Source organism: Arachis duranensis, chromosome 10 (assembly GCF_000817695.3).
Source record: "Arachis duranensis cultivar V14167 chromosome 10, aradu.V14167.gnm2.J7QH, whole genome shotgun sequence".
Lineage (NCBI taxonomy): Eukaryota > Viridiplantae > Streptophyta > Magnoliopsida > Fabales > Fabaceae > Arachis > Arachis duranensis.
In genome coordinates this window covers 33,647,923-33,654,856 of record NC_029781.3, presented here as the reverse complement: position 1 = coordinate 33,654,856, position 6,934 = coordinate 33,647,923, and positions in this window count along the sequence as shown.

Here is a 6,934-nt window from a genome sequence, read left to right as displayed (position 1 = left end):
TCTGACAGATGATTAGCCGTGCTGTGACAGAGCGCGTTGAACATTTTCACTGAGAGGATGGGAGGTAGCCATTGACAACGGTGAAACCCTACATACAGCTTGCCATGGAAGGAGCCTTGCGTGTTTGATGAAGAAGACAGTAGGAAAGCAGAGATTCAGAAGATGGAGCATCTCCAAAACCCCAACCTATTCTCCATTACTGCAAAACAAGTAATCATTTCATGTTCTTTTGTCTTTCACAATCAATCCTGATAATTTCTGATATCCTGACTAAGATTTACAAGATAACCATAGCTTGCTTCAAGCCGACAATCTCCGTGGGATCGACCCTTGCTCACGCAAGGTATTACTTGGACGACCCAGTGCACTTGCTGGTTAGTTGTGCGGAGTTGCAAAAGTGTGATTGCAATTTCGTGCACCAATGCTGCAGCATTCATCCTTCGGATAGTTATTGAAATGCCTTTATTTATCCATACAGGATGCTCATCTTCAAACTCCACCCCAGCTTTCTTGCATATTCGGTAAATAGTGCTGGGGTAACCTAACGTTCCTCTTGCGTCACTTTTCTCTGCCATCTTTCTAATGCCTTGAGCTATGATTTCATTAACCTTGATTTCTCCTCCTTTGAGTATGCAATGCACCATTGTTGCTCTCTCCAGATTCACCTCCGAGTTGTTTACAGCTGGGAGGATAGATCTCCTCACTAGCTCAAACCACCCCTTGGCTTCAGGAGTGAGATCTGTTCTCTTGATGAATTTTGGCTTATTTCCCGCTCCCCTTTCCCAGTCAGCTCCGGGTACACAAAGGTCTCGCAAGAGCTGGTCATAATTGGGGTTGTTGTCCATCCTTGAGTGATAACTTTCTTCTTCAAACGGTATAGATTGTAGCTTCAATGCCCTCATTACACTCATGGGACCAAAATCCACCATCTTTCCTCCCACAAAGCTTGTATATGACTCATCTTTCTTATCATACCGGACTGCATTTGCATAAAATTCTCTTATGAGGTTTGCATTCACCTTAGTGACCGGGTCAGTGAGGAGCTCCCATCTTCTCCTTTCTACCTTTTCTGCGATCTCTTGGCACTTACTCTTCTTAACTTGAAATCCCAACTCCTAGATGATTTCCTTATCAACCATGCACCTGTATTCCAATGCATGATGTAAGCTTCTAAACCTCTTCTCATCATATGGGTGTTCCTCCATGGGTTCCTTTCCCTTCCTTCTCTTGGCACTTGAAGATGCCATGAATGATAGTTATTATGTGAAGGTGGTAAGGTTGTGGAGACTTTTGGTTGTTTAGGGTTTTATGGCAATGAAGAGAGTGAGGAGAAACATTTGTAATGAGGTAAGAAGTGCTGCGTTTTGAAATGGATATGTATGAAGAGTGTGTGAGGAAAGTTAAGGATGGGTACGGAACAAGGGTAACTTATATAGGGAGGTTGTAAGTGAATGGAGGGTGTGGATTGTTGGAGTTGTTGCTTGATGGACGGTTGGGGTAGTGCATGGATAAGGGACAAGGATCACCACTTTATGATGGAGATTGCTCGGTCTTCAAGGGTCTTCTCTCTTCAATGTTGCAAGGCAACATTTTCCAATGCATTCCTCCTTGAGTCACGTGTGTGTGTCTCTCTTTATAAAGTGCTGAACCATTTCTATTTACTTGTCCTATCAATCCCCTCCAATGCTCCTCTATTTTTCCCTATAAAATAAAATGAGAAAAGTAAAAAGGAATGTTTGAACCAAATTGAATTCTATGGCTAGCATAATAAAAGCAAGAAAAAGGGTATTTTTGTTTATTCATGAACTCCGACTAACCAACTAACTGTGTATCCTTATATGCACATTGGTGGCACCATAAGGTGACACCAAACTTAGTTTTGAGCACTGTGATGAAAAGTTGTGTTTAAAGCCTTAAGAATAATGCTTTGAACACCAAACTTGTTCTTCACTATATTCTGCATATCAAGAATTTCACATGTGTTTGTCAAGTTTCGGTTGGAATTCATGAATATTGATTTATTCACTATTTTCTCAAGGCATATAAAACATCGGTTGCCTCCCATGAAGTGTTTCTTTAGCGTCACTGGCTTGACGTTTTGCTTTCATCAAGGAGGTTGGTAGTGCTTCAAGTCTTCTCCTCTGGCAGTGGACTTATATCCATTGGTTGGATCAATTATCTCTACATGCTCCAAGGAGAGAACTCTGTTGATGGTGAAAACCTTAGGTAACTGAGATGGCACAGTAGGGAGATTAGGGGGATGTCTGTGAAGTAGGCTGAGATTACTTTATCCCCTGGAGAGAAATCTTCTGTAGGGATCTTCTTGTTCTGCCACACCCTTGGTACCTTCTTCTTTGCCCCTGGTGCTGTTTTCTTATTCTTGGTGGCCTCCTTTTTTGATGAGCTTTTGTTGATGTCCTCACAAGCCTCTGGTGGCTTAGGTTCTTCCAATTTTTTCTTGACCTGTGGCACTTGCTGTTTGCCTTGTCCATCAACCCAGTGAATCTCAAGATGAGCTGGCTGTGCTTCAGGGCTTGCTTCTTCCTTTAACAGCTCATCATGATGTTTGCTTGATTCCTTGTACTCTTGGTCTTCTTCTTTGAAGACATTAAAGCTGAGTTGCTCATCATCGATTCTCAGTATTAGCTCCCCTTTCTCCACATCTATGAGTACTCTAGCAGTAGCGAGAAATGGTCTTCCCAGTATGATTGGGTGCAGGTGACTCTCTTCCATGTCCAGGATGACAAAGTCTGTTGGGAGAAAGTATTTTCCAACTTTGAGCAACACATTTTCCACCACTCCTATTGCTTGCTTTTGAGTCTTGTCGGCCAACCTTATGGCTACATCTGTGGGTAGTATCTTATTGATCTGCATCCTTTTTACCAGGGATAGGGGCATTAAGTTTATGCTTGCTCCTAAATTGTAAAGTGCTCTATCAAAAAGTGTCTCCCCTATGGCACAAGGGATGTGAAAACTCCCTGGGTCTCTTCTTTTTGTAGGTAGCTCAGGTTGAATCAGAGCACTACATTCTTTGTTCATCACTATAGTCTGGCCCCCCTTGAGTGAACTCTTCATTGGAAGAAGTTCCTTCATATATTTGATGAATGCTGGCATTTGCTGAATATCCTTGATGAATGGTATGTTCACATTCAAGGATGCAAACAAGTCCAAGAACCTTGAGTATATTCTCTTTCCCATAGCACCCTTAAGTAGTTGGGGAAATGGTGCATATAGTCTCAGCAGCTCCTGTTGTGAGATTTCTGGTCCTTGATGGTCTTTCTTCTCCTTCTCTACTAAGGTATCTTCAGGTTGTTCTGTCAGATTACTTGGCTTGTCTTCAGTCTCCTTATCATTTGTAGTGACCATGTTGCAATCCTCCCATCTTACTTTCTTTGTTTCACCTCTCGGATTCTTCTCCGTGTCACTTGGGAAGCTATCAGTGGGTCTGGGAATCTTCTCAGATAAATATCCCACTTGGAATTCAAGCTTCTTGATTGCTTCTCCCCGATTCTTCATACTGGCTCGCACCTCTTCTTTGAACACCTTATTGTCTTGAATTTCTTTGCATATGCTTTCAAGGAGGGTTTCTATCTTTGAGATTCTGTCATCAAATGATGGTAGGTTGGGATTAGGGGTAGATGGATGAGATGTGTTGATGTGGGGGTGTTGATATGTCCTTTGTGTGAATTGTTGATGAGCTGCATTGTTGTTGGAGTTGTAACGTCTCTAGTCTTGGCTTTGCTCTCGCTGATTCCCCCACCCAAAGTTTGGGTGGTTCCTCCATCCAGAGTTGTATGTCTTGGAGTATGGATCATGGTTCTGTCTAGGTGAATTCTCAATGTAGTTGGCTTGCTCAAAGTCCTTTTCTTCAACTTCTTCTTGGATTGTTGATGAGGTGGTGATTGCTGCTACTTGACTTCTTTCCATCTTCTTGGTGAGGTCAGCTAGCTGCTTGGTGATGAGCTTGTTTTGAGCCAGCAGAGCATCTATATTGTTTAGCTCCATTACCCCTCTAGTGTTCCCACTTTTGTAAGCATAGAAGTAGTCGTTCTCAGCTACAGTTTCAATGACATCTATGGCTTCTTCAATGGTCTTCTTCTTACTCAAGGATCCTCCAGAGGAATGATCTACTGCCTTCTTTGATTCATATGACAAGCCTTCATAGAAGATATGCAACTGCACCCATTCATTAAACATATTTGGTGGACACCTTCTTGTTAGGTCTTTGAACCTTTCCCAAGTTTCATAAAGTGTCTCCCCATCTTGCTGTCTGAACGTCTGTACTTCAGTTCTCAACCTATTGATCCTTTGCAGGGGGTAAAACCTTGCCAAAAACTTATTCACTACCTCCTCCTAAGTTGTCAGGCTTTCTTTTGGGAAGGATTCGAGCCATTTGGATGCCTTGTCCCTGAGTGAGAAAGGGAATAAGAGCAGCCTATAGACATCCTGGTGGACTTCATTGGACTTCACTGTGTCACAAATCCTCAAGAAGATGGTCAAGTGTTGATTCGGATCTTCTTGAGCACCTCCTCCAAATGAGCAATTATTCTGCACAAGAATGATGAGCTGAGGTTTTAGCTCGAAATTGTTGGCATGGATGGTTGGCTTTTGGATGCTACTTCCGCAGTTCCCTGGGTTTGGGTTGATATAAGAGCCCAAGACTCTTCTATCCTCCCCACCAGGATTTGCTCTACCTCCTCCACCATGGTTGTGAACCTCTTCCTCACGATGGTCTTCCATGGTTATTTCAAAGTATTCTTCAAAGTGTTCCTCCTCTTCTTCAGCACCAACCACACGTTTTCTTTTGCCTCCCTTCTTAATCTCAAGAAGGTTCTCTCAGGTTCAGAATCAAAGGAAGTTGAAGCCCCGCCTCTTCTCCCTGTTATACAACCAACAGAGTACAAGCAAAGAAAAGAAATGCAGAGAGTATTTCGTTAGGATTACTGTTAGTGTCAGTGATGCATTAAATCAAACAGTTAGTGGGGTTAGTGAACTGAATTGTAAATAACAAAGAAAAACTAAGAAACAGGGGAGGGGAGAAATTAACTAAGACAGAAAGCAAATTACTCAAACAGAAAATTAAATCAAACAAAACAAAAATACTAAATCTAGTGATCCTCTAATGTAATCATTGTCGATGCACAATCAATCCCCGACAACGGCGCCATAAACTTGATAGGGGGAAAACTTGTCTCTCAACAAATCTCCATTCGGCAAGTGTACCGAATTTGTCGTCAAGTAAAAACTCACAATAGAGTGAGGTCGAATCCCACAGGGATTGATTGATCAAGCAACTTTAATTAGAGGAATGTTCTAGTTGAGCGAATCCATGAATAGAGTTGATACTTGCAGAAAATAAAATGGCAGGAAAGTAAATGACTGAAAGTAAATTGCAGAATTGTGATTGGGAATGGGGGAATTGCTCATAAAAGTAAATTGCATAAATTAAAGAGAATGGGTAAGATCAGAAATGGGGAGTTCATTGGGCTCAGGAGATGTTGCATTCTCCGGATCAATTTCATTATCATCTCTTCCTCAATCAATGCACTCATTGATCTCCTTGGCAATCTTAAGTGATTGAACAACAATTTCTTGTGGTTCAATCTCTCAAATCTTGATCAATAGTCAATTCCTTGGTCAATTGCTCATGAGAAGAGATGAAGTATGGTCACTGATTATACCATATGCATTTCCCAAATCAAGTGTTGAGAGGGTTATAGCCACATACCCATCCACACCCAATGTGGTCCAGCATGAGAAAGCATTTCTAGCTGATCTCTTCATTCCTCTTTCAAGGTTCTGAAGAGATCCAAGTTTGAATAGCTTCTTTTCCAAGATAACTATCCAATTGGATGAAGATCGAAAGCTTTCAAGTAAAATCAAGAGGAAAGATAGAAGAAGAATAATGAAAACTAGTATTGATCCATCAAATTACAACAGAGCTCCCTAACCCAATGAAAGGGGTTTAGTTGTTCATAGCTCTAGAAATCAAAATCAAAGATGGAGAATACATGATAAAGCTAGAAGTGCAGAGAAAGTAAAATACAAAGAGTAGTTCTATTTCCTAGCTCTCTGTCCGTCCCCTAAACAATTCAAAGCTACTCCTATATATACTATTCTTCTCAGCTTCTAGTTGGCTCTTCAAGTCTTGGGCCTTTGGGTCTTGAGTTTGAAGCAGTTCCTTTCTTCATTTGGGCTTTGCTTTACTTGCAGAGAGAAAGTGTGAAGTGGGTAGAGACTTTAGCTCAACACGTTAGGGGTGTTTAACATTTAGCGAAAGTATAAGTTTGAGAACGTTAGTGACAATTAACATTGTCACTAACGTTCCAATGCACCCCTTAGCTTCACGTTAAAGTCCACGTTAACTAGGTTAACGTGGCTTCTAACGTGGCTTTTTCCAACCTTCGAGAACGTTGGTGACACTCAACATTGTCACTAACGTTCCAGTGTGCCCCTTCTTGCTTCACGTTAAAGCCCACGTTAACTAAGTTAACGTGGCTTCTAACGTGGCTTTTGCTAACCTTCGAGAACGTTAGTGACACTCAACATTGTCACTAACGTTCCAATGTGCCCATAGGTCACACGTTAGAGTCCACGTTAACTAGGTTAACGTGGCTTCTAACGTGGCAACTCTTAGCCATCCCAACATTAGTGACAATGTTGAATGTCACTAATGTTGGCCCATCCTTCATTCCTCATTGTTAGCTTCCACGTTAACCAAGTTAACGGGGAAGTTAACGTGGCTCTTGGGGGTTGTGTGGTTGCTTCAATGTTAGTGACAATGTTGAGTGTCACTAACGTTGTCGACAACTCTTCATCTCTTACGTTAGCTCCCACGTTTACCAAGTTAACGTGGGAGTTAACGTGGTACTTTGCACCTTAGGCCAACGTTAGTGACAATGTTGAGTGTCACTAACGTTGGCTTCTCTTCCCC